The 21,999-nt window shown below is 50.1% G+C and overlaps 1 protein-coding gene and 1 non-coding gene across 3 annotated transcripts in view; one reads left to right on the top strand and one right to left on the bottom strand.

Annotated features, from left to right (window-relative positions):
- The first annotated feature begins 1,514 nt into the window (after window positions 1-1,514).
- The window catches only part of ZC3H7B (zinc finger CCCH-type containing 7B), a 55,428-nt gene continuing 34,943 nt past the window's right edge, over window positions 1,515-21,999 (top strand). For both annotated transcript variants that reach the window (XM_052640166.1, XM_052640167.1), the window contains exon 1: window positions 1,515-1,702. The gene's annotated coding sequence lies outside the window, so the exon portion shown is untranslated. The remainder of the gene's footprint in view (window positions 1,703-21,999) is intronic.
- TRNAG-UCC (transfer RNA glycine (anticodon UCC)) lies at window positions 9,387-9,459 on the bottom strand. Its single transcript has one exon. It is a non-coding gene; the product is annotated as a tRNA-Gly (tRNA).

A 21,999-nucleotide genomic window follows, 5' to 3' on the forward strand; every position in this document is an offset into this window, starting at 1 on the left:
TGACTCAGTTTTCTATTTGTGAAATGAGCATGATAAACCCAATCTTCCAGGATTATGGTGAGAATTAGGTAAACTGTTTAAGTTTCTTGTGCCTCCCAACATTTGCCACGTTTCAAATTCATCTCAGCGATGTACCTCCAGTTCCTAAGACTGTATGGCACAAATGTGGAAACGATCACATTTACAAAGAGAAAACTTTTACAAATCTCACAGTTCATCCTCACTAAATAATTTTCTTTTTTTGACCACACTGCACAGCGTGTGAGACCTTAGTTTCCTGCGTGCCTGGATCTCAGTGGCCTCTGACTCTCTGAGACCCCATGGTCTGTAGCCCACCAGGCTCGTCTGTGCATGGGATTTTCCACAGGAATACTGGAGTGGGTTGCCATTTCCTTCTCTAGGGGATCTTCCCGACTAAGAGACAGTACCCCCGTCTCCTGTGTCTCCTGCACTGCAGGTGGATTTTTTACCACTGATCTGTTGGGACAAGTGCTCCATCGTGTCCGACTCTTTGTGACCCAGAAGACTGTAGCCCACTAGGCTCCTCTGCCTGTGGGATTTTCCAGGCAAGAATTGGAGTGGGGTGCCATTTCCTCCTCCAGGACATCTTCCTGCCCCCGGGATTGAATGGGCATCTCCTGCACTGCAGGTGGGTTCTTTACCTCTGAGTCGCAGAGGAAGCCCCTTGTTTTCCTAATCGAGGGTCAAACCTGCACTCCCTGCATTGGAAGTGCAGAGTCTTAACCACTGGGTTGCCAAGGAAGGCCCCCCTCAACAAAGAAGTTCATGTGCATATACATACATGTGTGTAAAACGAAAAGGGACGAGAACTCTAGGAATCAATGGTAGGGTGGGATGGATGACACAGTGTTTGGATCTGAAGCTCTGGATTCAAATCCAGCCTGGACCTGGCCAGCTCTGAGGCAGTGCCAGGGCCTCTGACAGCTGGTTTCTCCTTCGCGATCTCCCGTTAACTTTCGCATCTTCTTTGTTCAGTGGTCAAGTCGTGTCCCACTCTTTGCCACCCCATTCACTGGGTCTTCTAAGCGGCCTCACATCCTTTAGGGAAAGATCCTAGACAAACAACAGCCTTGGGTCCCCACTCTTGAAAAGGGCACAAGGCTCCTAGGGTTTTGGGGGAGCCTACACTGAAAGCAGCTGGAAACTCAGGGGCGGGGGCGGGGAGGGGGTTGCTCTTTTTACACGCATGAGGAAGGGCGGAGGCGCTCGGGGAGACCAGCACCCTCCCAGAAATGCAGAATCGCCAAGAGAAAAGCCCTAAGAGGGCAGGACACTTGCAAAGAAGATAAAGATGAATTCCAGGCATGAGCAGCCGGCGAGGAAGGGGGGCTTCCCCGCCCCCTGCGCCCCCAGGTGCGCGGCCCGCGCCGCCCACCCCCGGCGCCCGGCGAGGGAAGCCGCGCTCTAGGACCCGAGGAGGAGGGACTGCAGGGAGACCGAGCCTCCAGCGGGTGCTGCTGCGAGCGGCCGGCCGGGGGGGCTGGAAATGAAAGTAAAGCGCTCCGGAGCCACATGGACGGAGCTGCCGGGGCGGCGGCGCCGGGAGCAGGATGCGGCTGCCCGTAATTAAATAGCATTTACTCTTATTATTACTAATAATAATAACGTAATCATACCTCTAGTCATAGCATACCATTTATCGGGCTCGGCGCAGGCCCGCGGGGAGCGCAGCCCGGCCGAGGTGAGTGCAGCGCGCGGCCCGAGCCCCGCGGGGCAGAGGCCGGGGGCCCGACCACGGACGGGCGGCCGGCGCGGGAAGGGCTCGGGGAACCCGGGGGCCGCGCCGGGCCGGGCGGAGGCGCCGGGACCCCTGGCCTGGCCGGAGCTGCGCTGGGGACGCCCGGAGAGTGCATGTTGCAAAAATAAAGACACAGCTTCCTCCCCCTCCGCAATCCCCCTTTCCTTCTTTTTGGGGCTCCCCCTCCCGGCCCCCGCGCCCAGCCCCAAAGTTTCAAAGTTATTGTGCGGCTGGGGGCACCTGCCGCTGGGTGATTTGGCCGCCTCTGCAAGCCCCCGGGAGGTGTCTCGGAATTTCTTGCGTGGGGGCTCTCTCTTGGGCGTCCCGAGCTTTGGGGTGCGCGGAGGCTTTGCGGGTCCCCGCGATGGGGTTCGAGGGGATTGGCGATTGGCGGGGGCGTCGCTGGCAGCGCGCCCCTTCCTTTTGTGTGCGCCTTGGCCCCGCAGCGCCGGGAGTTGAAGGGACCGCCGCGCGGGCGGAGGACAGCGGCCGCCAACGGGCCGCCCCTGCGGGCTGCGGCGGCCACGCGAGCCCGGGGATCCGGGGCCTGCGGCCCGGCCCGGGGGAGAGGGCGGCAGGAAAGGGGGGCGCGGTCTGGGTAGGGGGGCCTTTCCGGTCGCGCGATCGGTCCCAGGACTCCTAGGCCTGCGAGGATTCCGTCGTCTGACCAGGTGCGCGCAGGGGCTTCGGGGGACAGCTCTAGCGCCTGCGGGGCGCCCCCTGAATATGGGTCCCCGAGGGCCACCCACCACGGCGGCCTCGGACCCCTCTACTACCCTCCGCGGGCCTCAGGGCCTTTCCCGGCCTGCCCCTTTCTTTCCCTGATTTCCCCTTAAAATCTGACCGGCTAGGACGTTTATAGGTGCCTGATTTGGGGGTCTTTCACAGAGACAAAGCAGTATTCCCAGGAGAAAAAAAAAAACCAGGATTCACTCTGATGGACTCTGATGGGTGTAATGCCTACATGCCATCAGTGGGGAAAAGTAGGGGCTGGAGAAGGGGGCTGAGCCCAGAGTCGGGGACTGGGGGCCCCCAGCAGCTTTGTCAGGGATTTCATTTCCCTGGGGCTGCTTACTGGGACTTTGGTCCTGGATACAAGACTTTGAACCCCAACTTCTTAGCATTTTCCCTCAGAGCTTGCAGTTCATCAAGTTCCATGAAAATAGCAGAATGCAGATCCTTGAATCCTCACACAAATGGGATAATTATAGTATGTTTAGCAACTGTTGGACACAAAATTCCAGCAGAATCTTTCATTCTGTTACCAAGTCTTCCTCTTCCTCTCTCCGCAAATACAACCATACCCACCTTGGTTGTCTTTCCCCATTTTTACTTCCCTTGGAAATTGGACTGCAAGCTAGAAATGATGCTCAGCAGATCACAGTTAGAGCAGGTTTGAGGTGTGGGCTTCCTTAAGCTGGGAAGGAGAAACCTGTTCCAGAAGGGTTGAGATCTGAGGATGGGAGAGAACTTTTGTGATCCTTGAGCTGGGATGACGGCTTCCCCAGTGTCTCAGCAGTAAAGAATCTGCCTGCAATGCAGGAGTCTTGGGTTCAATCCCTGGATCAGAAAGATCTCCTGGAGAAGCCCATGGACAGAGGAGCCTGGCGGGCTGCAATCCACAGGGTCACGAAGAGTCGGACACGACTGAACATGCATGCACGTTTGTACTGGGATGAAGTTCCATGGATACTGTGAATGACTGCTGGCTTTTTGTTTAGGATGAACAATTAAGAATGTGGGTTTTGGTGGATTATTTGGGGCTAAGAAGCTCTGTGGGATGATCTGGGCTCTTGAATCTTAAGTATAGGTCAGTTGAGGCATCAGTAGGTTTGGATTTGAGAATCCAAACATAATAATCCCTTAAATAGCACTTTTTAGTTTATAACAAAAGGGCTTCCACATATGTTCTCTCATCTGTCCTCCATAGCAACCATGTCAGCTCGACATTTTTCAATCTTAATTTTCCAGATGAGAGATCTGAAGCTTAGAGAGTTGAAGGTCTTCCTGGAAAGTCACACAACAGAGTTAGGATTCCTGCCTCATTTTCTGCCTCCAAATCTTCACCCTCTCCCAGAGCCCTGCCTACCTTAGCAAATTAGTCTTCAAGAGCCTCTTATGGTGTATAGTGTGATGCTGTGGAGTAGGCTTGGGTTGAGTTTGCCACTTAAAGGCTGGCTGGAAAGAGAAAAGTTAACTCTAGTGAACCAATGAGAGAACAAGATGATCAATACTGGGGTCCAGGCAGTGAGAGCAGAGAGAAGAGAGAGCTCTCAGGGTAACCTGGAAAAGTTAGGGAAGGTTTCCTCCAGCAGGTGGATCTGGAGCTTAAAAGAATGAGGAGGTGTGGCTGGGGTGGAGAAAAAGTAGGGCTCCGCACCACTGCTTCTGCGCCGGGACGTTGATGTACATTTTCTCTGATTCTTCCAGCGGCTCCGTGAGGGGTAGGCATTAATTATTATCTCCATTTCACAGATGAAGAAACTGAGGAACACAGGATTTATGTGGCTGGTCACCCAAGGCCACCTGGCTGGATTTGAAGCCAGTCCTGTGTGACAGTTGAGTGGGCTACATGGTGTCAGAATTGGACCACCTCCATCCCAAATACGGAGAGCAACAACAGGGACCCAGACAGTCTGAACTGGCAAATACTCTAGGGGTGGGGTCCCAGGCTAAAGGTCGACAGGCTCCCCAGGGCCAGAGAGCTTCACTGAACCAGCCTTGTGTCCCATGGTCTTATGGGGCTGGCCCAGTGCAAGTCCTCTCAGGCGGCTTCTGGAAGCCTGATTTTAGAAGGCAGACTGGTAATGGAAAGAGACTGAGTCCCGAGCATGGAGATCTGAGCTCAGTTCCCGGTGCCTGCCAGCGCCTGATTTGATACTGCCGAGGAGCTTGTAGCTTGGAAAGGAGAAGGATACGGATGATTAACCCGAGTCTCCCAAGGACAGAAACTGGTTCTGATTCACCCTCTGTGTCCCAGGCCCCTGTGGAAGTGCCAGGAAGACACGATCAACTATTGTCTTGTCAAATTGAATAATGTCCCAGTGTAGAGGAACAAGATTTATTTTGCCCTGGGGGTTGGAAGGTCTTCCAAGAAGAAGTGCCATTTAAAACATCAGAAAGGAAAAAAAAAGAATAACGTGTTGGAAAGATGGGTTGAGAAAGGGCATTCTAAGGAGAGGCGCTGAGCTGGACAAAGGCAGGGCTGTGTAAAGTCAGAACGGGCAGGTTGTCTGGAACACCCCACAGTGCAGGTGGCAGGTGTGAGTTCAGGTTCAAGTCAGGCTCTCCCACGTGGTCCCTTGGGTTCTCTGGCCCCAAGTTTCCTTTTCTGAAAAGGAACTCTGAGAGTTGATGATGTTTTATGGTAACCTCTGGGAGAAGCCCGGTGCCTGGGGATTGGGACAGGAGACTCATATGAGAGGAACTTTGTTGTTCAGTGGCCCAGTTGTGTCTGACTCTTTGGGACCCCATGGACTGCAGCACGCCAGGCTTCCCCATCCTTCACTATCTCCTGGAGTTTGCTCAAACTCATGTCCATTGAGTCAGTGAAGCCATCCAACCATCTCATCCTCTGTCGCCCCCTTCTCCCCCTGCCCTCTGTCTTTCCCAGCATCAGGGTCTTCTCCAGTGAATTGACTCTTCGCATTAGGTGGCCAAAGTATTGGAGCTTCAGCATCAGTCCTTCCAATGAATATTCAGAATTGATTTCCTTTGGGATGGACTGGTTTGATCTCCTTGCTGTCCAAGGGACTCTCAAGAGTCTTCTCTAGCACCATAGTTCGAAAGCATCAGTTCTTCAGTGCTCAGCTTTCTTTATGAGAGGAACTAGGGGAGTTTAAAAATTTTTAGTAACTTCACAAACACCAATCCAGCGATTAGCTAGTGGCTAGCTGTTGTGAGTGCTTTCTCCTGGATGAGCTTATTGAATCTTTATGGTAGCTGTATATAGGTGGGTGCTATAATTATCCCCATTTTACAGATGGAGAAATTGTGGCACAGGAAGGTTAAATGTCATCCTGTAAGTGACAGAGCTGGAGGGCAAACCAGGGCAGCCTGGCTCTTGAGTTGGCCCACTGGGGACCACATGAGGCTAGGCAGGAAGAAGGCAGGAGACTCGTGGGGCCAGTGGTGGTATAGTTGAGACAGCAGAGGGTGGAGGTGTCCTCTGAGGGAGTCTGACTGCAGCTTCAGCTGGGGCAGATGAAGTGACGGCTATGTGTCAGCTCCCTGGAGCCTCCACGGAAGCCAGCTCCTTTCATCACATTTAATGGTCCATAGAAAACAGGCTTGTTTTCCTTTTCTCTGTCAGCACCAGCTATGGGGCTCCTTCCCACCTTATTTATTTCTCCTAGTAAGTCTATTTCTTTGCAAGCGCCCTGATGGCTTCTGCAGGTGTGTTAACGCCATTTCACCATCAGGCCTTGGAGGCCCAGAGGGAAGGGGAGGCAGCCTTTCTGCACTCAGGAGCTGTCTAGAGGCGACTTCAGTTCAGCAGCAGTTCCTGAGCTCCAGATCAGAGCCTGAGATTCAAGCTTGATGGGCACAGCAGCTACAGCACCAGCAACCACAGCTGGATGTGGCTGTGTGCCCATCCTGTGCTTGCACTTTCTGTGTGCTTTCTGTTACCAAATCTGCTAGCAGCCCCATTTTGCAGATGAGAAGACTAAGGTTCCCAGATCATACGACTGAAGTAGAGCAGGAGGGTCAGGGGCAGCCCAAGCCTGAGTCTGAGGTCTTAGCTGCCCGGTCAGAGAGATGCTGTCAAGCTGTTTCAGTTTCCAGGGAGCTCTTTGCTTTTTCTTTTTAAAATATTTATTTATCGATATGGCTGCATGGGGTTTTAGTCACAAGAGCCTCATTGTGTCATGTGGAATCTTTCCTTGCAGCATGCAGACTCTAGTTGTGGCACACAGGCACCTGAGCGTGCGGTGTTGGTTGTCCCGCAGCACGTGGGATCTTAGTTCCCTGACCAGGGATCGAACCTGTGTCCCTTGCATTGCACGGTGGATTCTCAACCCCTGGACCACCAGTAAAGTCTCTTCAGCTCTTTTCTCACCTGCCTGGAAACCTTAGTTATCTAACGTTTGTGTCTAGTCTCTCATTCACCCTCATGATCATCCTTCACGATAAGAGAAATCTCTGTTAGTCAAAAGAGCCCAAGGGGTGACCCACCCACCCGCAAATTCTTCCTGCTCTGTCCACAGCGTGACTCAGAGAGGGGACCAACCGAGTGTCAGATTCCCTGAGACCAAGAGCTGGGGTCAGCCAGCGAGTGTCCATCAAGCACTTCCCTGAGGGCTGCAGGCAAAGGCTGAGACTGTGACTCTTTTCAGAGGCTCCTCTAAGCTCTGGAGCATTCCATGTCAAACCCTGTCCCTCTGCAGGCAGAGGGGTCCAAAGTCCTGGCTTTCCTTCCCCGGTCCAGCACACACTAGCTGCGTGAGGAGGGCACTAGCATCTCCTCAGTCTTGGCCTCAGTCTTCAGGTCTGTGAAATGGCCTTGCTGATTCAGTCCCATCTGCCTCAGGTTTGCTCTGAAACTTAAATGAAGGAACTTTGAAAGTTATAAAGACCACCCAGTGTGATGGCCATGAATACTGAATAACCTCCAGAATGTTCCTGAATCTTCTCCACTGCCCGCCTTGATCTGGGCCTTGACCCCCACAGCAGGCAGCCTCCTAACTAACCTTCTACCTTCGCCTCTTAGGACCCACCCCCAAGGCAGCAGCTAAGGAGTCTTCTGGAGATTTAAAGGAGACCCTGTCAGGACTCCCCTGGTGGCCCAATAGTTAAGACTTGCCCTCCCACTGCAGGGGCCACGGGTTCGATCCCTGGTCAGGGAACTAAGATCCTGCGTGCCATACAGCCAATATATAAAATAATAATAAAAATAGATAGTTTAAAAATAGATGCGATTGTCAGTCCTCTGCTGAAAACCTTCCAGTGGTTCCCCAGCACACGTGGAGCACAGAGCTGGCTCTCACAGAGTGAGCTGCGTGTAGCTCTCTGACCAGGCCCAGCCCGTCCCCGGCCCCTTTGGCTTCCTGCTTGGCCTGCTCTCATTCCAGTCCTGCAGCCTCAACTGGCCTTCTGTCTCTTCCTTGAACATTGTAAGCTTGTTCCCACCTCAGGGCCATTCACCGAGTGGCACCCGGTGCCAGGTGCGCCCTTACCCATCTCCTGGATCCCCGTGACTGGCTCCTTGTCTCTTAAACGCCACCTCCCAGGTCAGGCCTTCCCTAAGCTCCCAGCCACCCCCACCCCTATCATTCCCTGCCACGATCCCTGTTTTAGTTTCTGTGTAACTCTTATCTGTATCTCTGCTTGTCTTGTGCATTTAACACTGACCTTTTTATTTGTTTTTCCACGCCTGAACCACAAGCTCCCCAAGGCCAGGGACTTCATTAATCTCATTCCCTCGGCTCCGGCAGAGCCCAACTGCACACAAAGGTGTTCTGTGGTTATTTGTTGAGTAAATGAACAATAGTAGCAGAGTGGTCCAGAACAGCCCTTGCCCAAAACGAGTGGCCTAGACAGAAAGTAGGGCTTCCCTGGGGGCTCAGTGGTAAGGAACCCGCCTGCCAATGCAGGAGACACGAGTTCGATCTGTGGTTTGGGAAGATCCCCTGGAGGAGGAAATGGCAACCCACTCCAGTATTCTTGCCTGGAGAATCCCACGGACAGAGAAGCCTGGCGGGCTCAGTCCATAGGCTCTAGGAGTCGGACACAACTGAACACACAGGTGTCATCATTAGTCTTGCAAGGTGGATATCATTAGCTCCATCCTGTAAAGGACAAAACAGAGGCTCGGACTGATTCCGTGAAAGCTAGCATGGGTCAGGGCTATGATGGGAACCCAGCTCGGGGCCCTTTGCACTGCTCTGGCCTCTCTTCAGCCCATGATGCAGGCAGAGCAGCTCATGAAACTCTTGGTGCTCAGGTGTTAGGACCACAGGATTTCTTCTCCTATGAACAGGAGCAGTGACTTCAAATTGCTCAAAAAATAAAAAAAGAATAGTAAGCAGTCAGTCGGAGCTCTGGGACCCTGGGTGAGTTCTGTTTTTGTTTTTTAAATGTGTACGTGCCCATAACTCCCAAGTGTAAGCTTCTGTTACTTTTCTATTTGAAAAAAAAAAAAAGTTATTGTTCAAATGTCTCACTTTAGCAGCATAGCAGGTGGGTCTTGATGGAGAAGCAGAAGTAGAGCGTTGGTCCCCTGGAGAGAGACGTAGGTGTGAACCCTTCTGTGCAATTGGGCCCTTAGGTTGCTAGGAAGGAGAAAGACAAGGTGAAGAAGGTATTGAGTCAAAGCCCTTTGGAGCCAGGGTGCTGCGGGAGGGTGGGATTAGGCCTTGCTGCTGATGCTTGCTTTTACTTTGGCTTATGGTGGGGTGCCGGGGGAGGCCTGGGGCAAGTTTCTTGAACCTTGGTTTCTGTTCAAGGTGGCCAATTAAAAGAAACAAATTACAGGTTGCTGAGGCCTGTGGGTATCCATTGCATGTCCATTCCTGAACATACCTGCAGCCTGCTTCCCTGGGAGCAGTGTGGCCTTGGATAAGCCACGGAGCCCTCCGAGCCTCATTTTTTGTTTTTTGGCCACTCCATGCTGCATGTGGGATCTTAGTTCCCCGGCCAAGGATCGAACCTGCACCCCCTGCATTGGAAGTACAGAGTCTTAACCACTGGACCACCAGGGAAGTCCCCAAGTCTCTCTGTTTTTTTAATAAAAAGACTTCACTTTTGTAGGCCTCACTTTTGGGTGGAAAGTGGGGATAAGAGCACCTATTTCTGAGATTACTGTAGGGATAAGTAACCTGATCCTGAGAGCAGGGCTTCTCAAGCCCCCTGTACCACAGACCTGTCAGGCAGCCTGGGGACACCCATGAATGCCTTCTCAGAATACTCTTTCTAGATTCATGCAGTGAAAACACACGGGATTACCAAGGACATCACTGCTCTTGAACTACAGTTTGGCTCTTTTTTAAATCAATGCACTAACAAATAAGAACTATCAGTGAGTCTACGTAACTACCATAATTTCGAAGTTGGGGTGAGCGTGAACCAAGATTTTGTTGTGTCTGCAGCAGCTGATATGTGACAGGGAGAAAGCTGTGATTTCTGTGCCTGGCGCTCTTGGGGTGTTTTGCCTGTGTTCCTAACTGTGGGGGGAATGGTCAGTATGAGGTAGAAGTTTGTGAAAAAAGTTGTGTTTTCCCAGACCCCGGGAAACCGGTTACAGACCCCTGAGTTCTCTCCTTGGGACCTGTGTTCAAAAATCTTGCCATAGAAGTGGCCAGACACCCAGCAGGTGACCCCCAGAAGTGACTTCCCTGGAGCAGAGGGTAGTCCAGTGGACAGATGGGGACGGATGAGGATGAGGATGAAGGGAAGGGATAGATGCAGACCCGGAGAGCTGACGAGTGAGGTCAGAGACCATGGAATTAAAGCCTTCCTGGGCTCTCTGGGTAGCCGTCGAGGGCCTGGTGAGTCGGGAGAAGTGCCAGGCATGGAGATGACGTAAGCTCAGATAGTGTTTGTGTGGTGTGTAACCTGTCCGCACGCTGCAGTGGGGCAGGTGAGTGCTGGGGGTGCGGGGGGTGGGGAGGTGGAGTGCAGGTCCAGGCTAAAGGCAGCCTGCGGGGGGGGGGGGGGGGAGCACTTTTGAGTTGGGACGTGACACTCTTTGAGCCCCAGAACCCAAGTGCCAGAGTTCAAAGCCCAGTTTCGTCACTCAGTAACTAACCCTGGCAGGTCACTTCATCTCTTTGTGCCTTGGTTTCCTCATCTGTAAAATGAGGGTGATAGTGGTACTTTCCTAAGGAGTGTTATAAGGATTAAGCATTATACTTAATGTTATATATAGTATCTTATAGTATGTTATATGTAGTATCTTATATAGTATCTTACTCTACTGGTATATAGTATCTTTTTAAAATTAACTTATTTTAATTGGATAGTATCTTAGTATAGCATTTTGGTTAAAGCTCACCACGGCTTCCCTGGTGGCTGAGTGGTAAAGAATCCCCCTGCCAATACAGGAGATGCAGGTTTGATCCCTGGGTCAGGAAGATTCCATGGAGAAGGAAATGGCAACCCACTCCACTATTCTTGCCTGGGAAATCCCATGGACAGAGGAGCCTGGCTGGCTACAGCCCATGGGGTTTCCGAAGAGTCAGACAAGACTTAAACTGAACTAACAACTCAGAATAATATCCGGTAAGAGAAAGTGCTCAATAAATGATGACTGAACTCTGCATCTTCACTTTTATTCCAGGTTTCATGAGACTGTACTTACTCAGAGTGTATTTTTTTTCTGTGCTGCTGAGAGATAAAGCAGATACAGCTTCTTCCTAGAAGGAGCACCTACTTTAGGGAGAGAATGGGGATATGAACACATACTTTCAGTTAACTAGGATCACTGCCATGCTTGTGAGCTTGAGGGGCTGAGCTTGGGTGGACTCTGGGGCAGACAGCTTTCCTGGTAGAAAAGCCACCTCAGCTGAGCTTTAAGAAACAGGCATTAATCAGGGTTGTTCTAGAAAGAGCGGGCAGCTTGAACAGGAAGCTGCGTGGTCCAAAGTTGCTGGAATGTCACATTCCAGACCGGGCCACGGGCACTGTGTGCCCTGGATGAACAGCCTGGCCTTTGTCCTCCTGGTAGTGGGTGTCATGGAAGGTTTTGTTTGTTTTTAACTTTTTATTCACAGGAAGTTGCGAAAATGGTAACAAAGGGTTCCCTTAACTCTGCTTCCCTTGATGGTGATATCCAGCCAATATCAGAACCAGAAAAATGACATTGGTACATTACTGGACCACAGAGCTTATTCACTTTTCACCTTTTTTAAAAAATTGATTTCTTATTTGTTTGGCTGCGCTGGGTCTTAGTTGTACCGTGCTCAGTGCTCAGGAACTTCACTGTGACAGGCAAACTCTTAGCTGTGTCGTGTGGGATCTAGTTCCCTGACCAGGGGTTGAACCTGGGTCCCCTGCATTGAGAGAGTCGAATCCTAGCCGCTGGGTCACCAGGGAGGTCCTCACATTTCTTTAGACCTACATTCATGTGGGTGTGCGCATGCATCTGGGAGGGTTCTGAGCAAGGGAGTGATGCTGACATGTGAATTGGACAGAGATCCCTGACCAGCAATTGGCAGCAGATTGCAGGGAGCCCAATGGTCAGAGGTGATGGAGGGCCTGCTTGTGGAGGTGATGGGAGAAGTGTGGACAAGTGTTTCAGAGGTAAAGCTGGAACTGGAGATTGACTGAGAGAAGGATGATGGTTGGATCTATGACTAGAGTTGGAGAATGACGGAGGAGGAGCAGGATTAGGGGAGAAGCTGCTGAGTTAAGTCTGGAATGTATTGAGTCAGAAGAACACTCAGCTCAACTGGAATGGGCACCAAGGAGGACTTTCTGAACACGGAGGCATCCATGCTGGGTCTTAAAGGATGAGTAGGAGTTGGCTGGGGGTGCAGGTGGGGAAGGGGAGGGCATTCCAGGTAGAGGGTTCGGGATTAGGAAAGGCACAGAGGTCATAAGCAGCCTGGGTATTGGGCATCTGGGTAGCATTTCCTACAAGGTAAAAGACGCAAATCTGAAATATTGGGGAGGGGGTGAGCCTGGTGGGAGGAATAGATTTGTGAGTCATCGACATGACTCATGAGATCATGAAATGCAAGAGCTCATCTAGGGGGAGCAGGTGGAGTGAGGAGACCAAGAGCACTGTCCCTGAAGCCGAAGACCTGGGTGGACAAGGACAAGGACCCACAGATGCAGCCAGCAGTCCCAGCAAAGGCCAATAAAACACTGGCCCTTCCTGGGCTCAGCAGATAGGAGGTCCCTGGGACGGGGAGGACCCTCGGCAGGCACCCTCAGTGGAGTGAGCGTGGGCTTGTTGTGAGTTGGGGAGTGGAGTGGGAGGTGTGGAGGTGGAGACAGCATAGACAACTCTTTCACGGAATGTGATCGAGAGAGGGAGTCAAGGTTGTGCTTGCCAGAAGGGGACTCGGGATCTGAGGAGGGAATTATTTTGAGGGGTGGGGAAGACTTGAATGTGATGACAGATGGAGGTTCCTGGGGCTAGGCCTCTTTGCTTAACGGGCAACACTAAATGCGTGGGCCCCCATGTGCGTGGGCTCGGGGGCCAGGCTGCTAGGGTTTGAATCCCAGCTCTGCCTAGTTCCAGCTGTGTGACCTTGGGTAAGTCACTTAACTTCTCTGTGCCCTCTGATCCTCCACAAATTGGGAATGATAGTAGTCCCAATGTCACAGGATTATGCAAGTCTTAAGAAAGGTATTATGTGGGTTGGGAGGTGGGTAAGTAAGTAAGTGTTAGTTGCTCAGTCGTGCCCAACTCTTTGTGACTCCATGGACTGCAGCCCACCAGGCTCCTCTGTCCATGAGATTTTCCAGGCAAGGATACTGGAGTGGGTTGCCATTTCCTTCTCCAGGGGATCTTCTCAACCCAGGGATCGAACCCAGGTCTCCTGCACTGCAGGCAGATTCTTTACCGACAGAGTTACAGGGGAGGATGGGAGGGAGGCTCAAAATGGACGGGACATATATATACCTATGACTGATTCATGCTGATGGATGGCAGAAACCAACACAATTACCCTCTAATTAAAAATAAATATTAAAAAAAGAGAAAGGTATTATGTGTATAGGGATCATGACAGTCCCTGGAACGTCATAATCACTGAGGAAATATTATTACCTGATTGTGAATTTATCTTGGTATCAGTTTTTTCATTCATTTATTCAACACGCATTCATTCATGCTTGGGTTGAATGAATTGATACTCATTCATCCATTTCTTTTTCATCCAAACCACCATTTCCTGAACACTTGCTCTATGTCAAACATGGGCCAGACATTGAGATTTTGGAGGACCTGGCATAGTCCCTGCCTGGTCTGATGAAGATCTGAGTCTCTAGATTCTGTCATCTTCAAACCCTTCTCCAAAGTGGGGAAAACATCGTGTTTCCTTCCTGGTTCCCAGGTCAATGGTTTGGTCTTTTTCTTAGGAAGGACAGTCCATGGACACTTGGCAGCCCCAGAGCACTGGGTTTAAAATCAGGCTACTGGTTCCCATTTGGCCCCTGTCCTACTGTTGGCCTCAAGTCAGTCATCTCATTTTGTATTTTAGATTGCAAGGCAAATACTTTCTCCCTGCAAAATGTCCAAACCCTGCTGAGGCATTTAAAGCAGAAGGGAACGTGGTCTGTGTGCTCTTGCCTCTTGGCAGATCCTAGTTCCCAGAAAGAACCAGTGAAACTGGAGAATATTCTCTCAAACGCCTTCTTTATATAAACACACATTACACACAGATGTAATCATACAAACCCAAATGTTCTGAAATCTGTTTCTTTTTTTCCTTTCTCAACCATGTACCGAGGCATCTCCATGACAGTACCTATAGATTAAATAGCTGCTTGTATTCCATAATGCAGTAGTTTGATGAAGCCAGTTCTTTACTGATGGACATTTAGGTTGCTTCTAGTTTTTTACTCTTTAAAAAAGTATGTCCCTGTATAAATATAATTTGCGGGCTTTTACAAGGATTTTGGTAGGTTAAATTCTTGGAAGAGAAATTTCTGGGTGGAAAGGAAAGGACATTTTATCATTTGAAAGGGGTTTGGCTGCAAGTAACAATTCTTTGCTCAAAATGGAGTTTATTATTATCTCAAATGACAAATGAGTTGGAGCAGTTCCAGGGTCAGTTAATTTATTGTCAGACATGTCATCAAACACCTTCAGTCTGTCTTTCTGCTCGGTCATCTTTGTAACTACACTCTGGTACACAGTACCAGAAAAGGGGATTATCACTGCAGTCCCATTTTATTTATTATTTTTAAGTTTTTTTTTTAATTGAAGGTTAATTGCTTTACAGAATTTTGTTGTTTTCTGTCAGACTTCAACATGAATCAGCCATAGATACACATATATCCCCTCCTTTTTGAACCCCCCCTCCCATTTCCCTCCCCATCCGACCACTCTAGGTTCAGTCCCATTTTAAGTGTGAAGGAAATCTTGCCCAGAAGCCCCCTGGCTGATTTCCCCTCCTTCCTATTGGCTGGGATGATGTCACATGCCCTTGCCCAAGCCAATCACTGGTAAGGAAAAGAACCATTATGATTGGTTTAGCCCAGTGCAGGTTCACCTGTCCTGCTGTGTGCAGACAGAGGAAGTGATGCTGGCTGCTGGGTAGGCAGCTTGCTCATTTTGGTAGGTGTTGCTTCACAGAGACCTCACCAGTTCACAGGCTGAGTGCGTTGACAGTGTTGGAGAGTGCTCTTTCCTTCACCTCATTGACCAGGCTCTCCTTTCATTAGCCTCATAGGTGACAAGAGTTGTCTTGTTGTTTTAATGTGTTTTTTTCTTTAAATTATATTTATTTATTTTGGCTGTGCTGAGTCTTCACTGCAGTGCATGGGCTTTCTCTAGTTGCCGAGAACAGGCTTCTCATTGCAGTGACTTCTCTTGTTGTGGAGCGCAGGGCTCTAGGGCTCAATAGTTGCGGTGCATGGGCTTAGCTGCCCCGGGGCATGTGAGATTTTCTCAGACTAGGGATAGAACCCGCGTCCTTTGCACTGGCAGGTGGATTCTTAACCACTGAAGCACTGGGGAAGTCCTCTGAGTATCTTTTCTTAATGAGTTATGTTCCTGTGAATTTCCTGTTTATATTATTTGTGCATCTTATTTTTTTAATTATCTTTTAATAATCGTATTTATTTATTTATTTTTGATTGTGCTGGGTCTCTGTTGCTGCGAGGGCTTTTCTCTAGTCGTGACTCTGTAGTTGCAGTGTGCAGGCTTCTCATTGTGGTGGCTTCTCTTGTTGCTGAGCACCGGCGTTAGGGTGCGCGGGTTTCAGTAGTTGTGGTTTCCCTGACTCTAGAGCGCAGGCTCAATAGTTGTGGCACATGGGCTTAGCTGCCCCAAGGAATGTGGGACTTTGCCAGATCAGGGATCAAACCTGTGTCCCCTGAATTGGCCGATGGATTCTTAACCACTGGACCGCCAGGAAAGTCCCCTGAGTATCTTTCCTGAATGAATTGTGTTTCCTGTGAATTTCCTGTTTTATGTTCTTTGCTCCTCCTTTTAAGTAATCATAGTGATTACAGAATAAAAATAGTTGATAGTAAATGCGTATCTTGTGTCAAACATGTCATTGAACTTTCACAACAACTCCTGACAGTAGCTACTGCTTCTGTTTTAGAGGCGAGGGAAGTGAGACACTGAGAAATTAAGCAGCTCATATGCAGTTAATAGGGAGCCAAATCTTGGATTTGAACCAGCATGCCCCTGGGTGTGAGGTCACATACCATGCTGACATATTGATGGAATCATTTTCTGTTGGCTCTTTTAATTCACAGCTGTATTTCTGAGACGAGCTTATTTGAGTCAGGTCCCACTTAGAATTCCTAAATTACAAGAATCTGGACCCAGAGCTGGGGGGAGGGGACCGCCCAGTCTGGTGATGGGATTCTGGGGAGACTGGGGCCTTGGTTTTCTCCTTGGACTTTTTTCTTTAGAAAGAAACAAGATTTATTTGGCTTACGTGCTCCTTGCCCTTCCACCAAGTGCCCTCTCCGAGTCATGCCTGACCCTCACCCTGGAGGAACTCACCTCCCTCTTTGGCTGAGAACCAGTGATCTTTTAACCACTATCTTGGTCTGCTCTGGCTGCTATAACAAAATATTATAGACTGGGTGGCTTAAACAACAGACATTTATTTTCTCACAGTTCTGGAGCGTAGATGACCCAGATCAAGGTGCTGGCAGATTTGGTTTCTACTGAGAGCTCTCTTCCTTCTCACAGATGGCTAGCTGCCTTCTCACTGGCCTCATCTGGCCTTTTCTTGGTGATGTCTGCCTGTAGGGAGAGGGAGGGAGAACTCTGTGTTGTCTCTTCTAATAAAGAAATCAATCCTATCAGACCAGGACCCTACCCTTATAGCCTCATTTAACCTTAATCACCTCCTTCGAGGCCCTATTTCCTAACAGTCACATTGGTGGTTAGGACTGCCAACATGTGGTTTGCGGGGGACACAAACATTCAGTCTCTAGATTCTACTCTTCCCACCTCCCCAAAATTCATGGTCTCATCACATGCAAAATGGATTCATTCCATCGCATTAACCCCCAAATTATCAACTCGTTCCTGCATCAACTCTCAAGTCCAGAGTCTCGTCTGAATCAGATATGGTTGAGACAAGAGGGACGATTCATTCTGAAGCAGAATTCCTCTCCAGCTGTGAACCTGTGAAACCAGGCAGGTCACAAGCTTTCAAAGCGCAGTGGCGGAACGGGCATGGGACACACATTCTCCTTCTCAAAGGGATTCACGGGAAAGAAGAAAGAGGTCACAGGTTCCGAGTGTGTGCAAAGCCCAGTGGGGTAAATTCCATTCGATTTTAAGGCTTGAGAAGCATCTTCTTTGGTTTGATGTTCCTCCTTCCTGGGCCCCTGGGGCGCAGCATCACCCCCACAGCTTTGCCAGCACTTTGCACCCCAAGACTCTGGGCTTGTAGAAAAGGAAGCAGTGGCCCCACCCTTTGAAATGGAGCAGGCGGCCCTGATGATCCCTGAATCAACTTAGGGTTATATTTCCTTCTTCTTAAAGAATAGAGCGTGTTTGTAGCCACATAGCTCTGCTGTCCTGTCCTGTAGAATTTCAGAAGTCTTACAGCCTTCTCTTCACTCTTTTTCTCTTAAGCTCAAAAAGAAAAATGATCTCTTTTCCTCCCAAACTTTAAGCTTTTTATTTTGTATTGGGGTATAGCCCGCGAACAATGTTGTGGTAGTTTCAGGTGAACGGTGAAGGCACTCAGCCACACACACACATGTATCCATTCTCCCCCAACCCCCCTCCCCTGCAGGCTGGCACATTACATCGAGCAGAGTTCCATGTGCTCTACAGTAGGTCCTTGTTGGTGATCCGTTTTAAATATAGCAGTGTGTACATGACCTTCCCGAAGTCCCTAACTATCTGGCAGCCATAGGTTGTTTTCTAAGTCCGTGAGTCTCTCTTATTTCGTATCATTTCTATTTATTTTTATTTTATTTTTTTTTGTATCATTTCTTTTTAGATTGCACATATAAGGGATATCATGCAATGTCTCTCCTTCTCTGTCTGACTCACTCCACTCAGTATGACAGTCTCTGAGTCCATCCATGTTGCTGAGATGGGATGATTTCATTCTGTTTAATGACAGCCTTCCTTCATTCTGTCATTCAGTTTCCTCTGTCCCCTTCAGTTCAGACTGGCATTATTTCTGCTGCTATAATCCCATCTCTGTTTCTGATTTCTGCTGATGGCTGGTTTGATCTGTACTAATCTCCTTACCAAACAGTTGTTCAGCCACACACCAAACAGTTGTTCTGGTGTGCTTTTCAGAACACTCCTCATTTTTTTTTTTGCAATATGGATACATTATGGCTATAGATATGGATAGTTCTGGTTCCTTTTGTTAAACAATCCCTTCTTCAATTCATCTCTCTTCTCTGCATTTTAGCATAAGCAATAAGGAGAACCCGTGCCAACACTTCTATACTTGGCTTAGACTTGGCTTAGACCCGTGCCACTGCTTCTATACTCCTCTGCTAAATACCCAGTTTCATCACATGCAAAGTCTACCCTCCACCAAACACAAGAACACAGTTCAGTGAAGTACTTTGTCACTTTTTAACAAGGATCACCTTTTCTTTCAGTTTCAGGTAACCTATCCTTCATTTTCATCTGAGTTCTTACCAGAATTGCCTTTCATGTCCATGTCTTTACCAACGGAGAGGCAGGAGACTACAGTTCGGTCGCTGGGTCGGGAAGATCCCCTGGAGGAGGGCATGGCAACCCACTCCAGTATTCTTGCATGGAGAATCCCATGGACAGAGGAGCCTGGCGGGCTGCAGTCCACGGGGTTGTAAAGGGTTGGACATGCCTGAGCACACACACCTTTTGCCAGCAGTCCTTCCATGGCACTTGAGGGGTTTGGTAGCATGCACCTCAAAGCCTTTTCAGTCTCTACTCAGCATCCGGCTCCAGAGCCGCTTCCATATGCTTAGTGTTTGTTATAGCAACACTCCACTTCTCAGTACCAAAATCTATATTCGTCTAGACAGTCTGCCAGAACAAAACACTGGATCAGAACCCTCTGCTCGTGACTACATGAAACCTGAATTCCATCCTCAGAGGCTGTGTCTGCAAGTACAGCCGGTCACACTTAGGGCTTCAACACATGCATTTGGCCGGGGACACAAACATTTAATTCGTAACAACCACCTGTAAAAATGTTCTTCCCAGGGGAGGGAAACTGAGGAAAGGGGAGGCATGTGGGGCGCATGTCTTTGCTCACGTGGGATTTGTTAAGGTGGCTATCTGAGGCCCATCTCTCCAGGCCTTTTGACCCAGGCCCCACCATCCCTACATTCTCATGAGCAACTTCCCTAGCCTCTTGGAAGCACTATTTTCTTTCCTGATGGGGTCGTAGTGAAATTTAAGTAAATCTCATTTGTTTAATGACAACACGTTTTCATGTAGGGCAGAGTCTTCCTACTCACCATGCTCCCAAGTACCCACCCCAGTCCATCCACACTGGCCTCCCTGTTCCTCCTCAAATACGCCAACCAATTTCTACCTCAGAACCTTTGCATCCACTGTTCCTTTTGCCTCAATAACTTTCCCCCAAACATTCACAATGACTTGTACCCTCTGGTCACTGAGGTCTCTGTTCCCGAGTCCTGTATATAATTATAGCACCCTGTCACTCTATCTTTTTATTTTCTCCTTTATTATTACAATTTAAATCTATTTGTTCCTTTGATTTTTAAAAAATATTTATTTATTAATTTATTGGGGTGCACCAAGTCTTTCATTGCATACAGCACTCAGGATCTTTGATCTTCACTGTAGCATGTGGGATCTAGTTCCCTGACCAGAGATTGAACCAGGCCCCCTGCGTTGGAAGTCTTAGCCACTGGACCACCAAAGTCCCCTAGATCTAAATGTGGTGTCCCTCCTCCCCCAGAACATGTGCTCTATAAACAGGGGGAGACTTTGTCACCTTTGTTCATTGCTGAATCCTCAGCAGGCCCACAACGGGGCAGCTTTTCTCCAGCTGATCGCAGGCGGCTGGTGGCTCTTCTAAAGCTCCTCTTCTCATCTGCATGTAATGGACACTGCGAGTGTTGACTGGAATAGTCAGCATAGGAATTCTGATCTAACGGCAGTCATTTATTGTCTGCTGTGTACCAGGCCCTGAAATGAGGGCCTTCTATGTATTAATCCTGTTGGTGGGCACTAGTTGTAATCTCCGATTTACACAGCAGGAGACTGCCGCTCAGAGGGGATCGGAACCCCTCTGAATAGCCCACGTGTGTGGCTGTGCTGCTGCTTTGGGATTTTGGTGGTCAGAGAAACGCATTCACGCCCACCTGCTGCGGAGCCTTCATACTGCCTGGGGCAGAGAATAAAGAGAATGTTTATTCCCTGGTGTGAGGTTCAGATTTGTCAGAAATTACCACTAGGATGGTTACAGGCAGCATTTGTTTCTGTTAAGTCTGTTCAGACCTCAGGGCCTAGAGAACTGACGCAGAGATGTATCTGTGACCCCCAAGGTTTTCTGAGAAGACTGTGGGCTGAATGGGGCCCAGAGGGGTTGGAGTAGGGGAGCAACAGGGCACGTGTTCCCATGAGGTGTGTGCTGGTGTGGGGAAGTTGACCAGCAAAGGTCAAGAGAGGCTCTCGGCTGGGGAGGACGGGGTCTGATCTGTGGTTTGAAAGACCCCTGTGATGGCATTGAGGAAGTGGGGGCAGGCACCACCCCAGGTGGTGGGGAGGGACGGATGGGGAGACCATGGGTGTGGTGGCCATGGGCATGACTGCTTCGGGGGAAGTCACTCTGGCCACGCCCTGGGCTGCTGGTGGTCCAGGCCTGCATGGTCCTTCTTCCCTCCCACCCCCCACTCTCCCCCAGCTTCCTGGCCAGTGCTGGGCTGCGCTGTTGTCTTTCCACCCAATGAGCCTCTCTTCCAGGGCAAGGGTTGGGTCTGACCCCAGGTTCCCAGGAAATGGGGTAACTGAGTGTGCGATGGTGCTGTTGGAGAGAGTAGGAGCAGCTCCATGGAGGAACTGGGCTTGAAAGGATGTATGGAGTTTCATTAACGAGGATGGATTGGAGGAGCATGGCAGCATAGGCGGAAGGAACGGCAAAGGCAAAAGCCTGGAGGTGGGAAACCCCCCAGGCCGTCTGGCTGGAGCCCTGATGTGGGGCGTGGGTGTAAGGATGATGAGCACTTGTATCACAGACAGGGACACCAAGGGCTAGGAGACCGACCAAGAGGCCGGCTCGGGGAGACGCGGGCAGCCTGGGGCCACTGCTGCCCGCCTCCTGCGGGAGAACAGGGTCTCAGCATTTGGGTCCATCGCAGGAAACACTTGCAGCATCTTTGGCAAGAGGGAGTGGATGACACACACTCGCACGGTTGTTGGACTGTCGCTCCGAGCCAGGACTTCCGCACGTGTCATCTTCTGAACCCATGACAGCCAGCGCGTCGGGAACGCCATCAGCCCCATTTTCCCCATCCGTCAGGCACATGACCAAGATCCAGAGTCACGTGGTGTGCAAATGCTGGCCCTCACACCCGGGTCTGAGTCCAGAGTGCTGGCCCAAGGCCCTGGCAGGGCCGGCAGACACATAGTGAGTGCTTGCCAGTGGCCCCGGTCCTGCCTGGAGAGGGGAACGGGTGTGAGCAGTGCTGCTCTGGGAACCTGAAGACGCAGCGTGGCTCCAGCCCTCCTCGGACGAACCGGCAGGGGGAGCAAGGTTCCCGTGGCCTGAGCCCCTCGCTCTTAATGCTCTCATCCGTCTCCTTGGAGCCTCAGGGCCACCCTGCCCGGCCTGGGCCGCATGGCATCTCACAGCTTGGAGTGTTGGTAGGGCTGTGGCCTCTGACGAGCTGGGTTCCAGCCACGGGTTAAGTGACCTTGGGAAGGAGACTTCATTTCTTTGTGTCTCACTCTTCTCATCTGGAAAATGGGGATAGTGACCCCCTTCCCGCTTACCTTATGTGAGGACAAGGTGGTCGAACCCGGGGTGGGGAATAAAGAACAAGGAAGCAGAGAATTTTTAGAAAGTGTCAATTTGGTATACTTGCTGCCTCTCCAAAGTAGTTAGGTGTTTTTTATACTCTTTTAGACCTCTTTGCCAGTGAGGCAGTGAGGTTCCTCTGCCTGTGTC

This window comes from Budorcas taxicolor, chromosome 5, assembly GCF_023091745.1.
Source record: "Budorcas taxicolor isolate Tak-1 chromosome 5, Takin1.1, whole genome shotgun sequence".
In the NCBI taxonomy this organism is placed as follows: Eukaryota; Metazoa; Chordata; class Mammalia; order Artiodactyla; family Bovidae; genus Budorcas; species Budorcas taxicolor.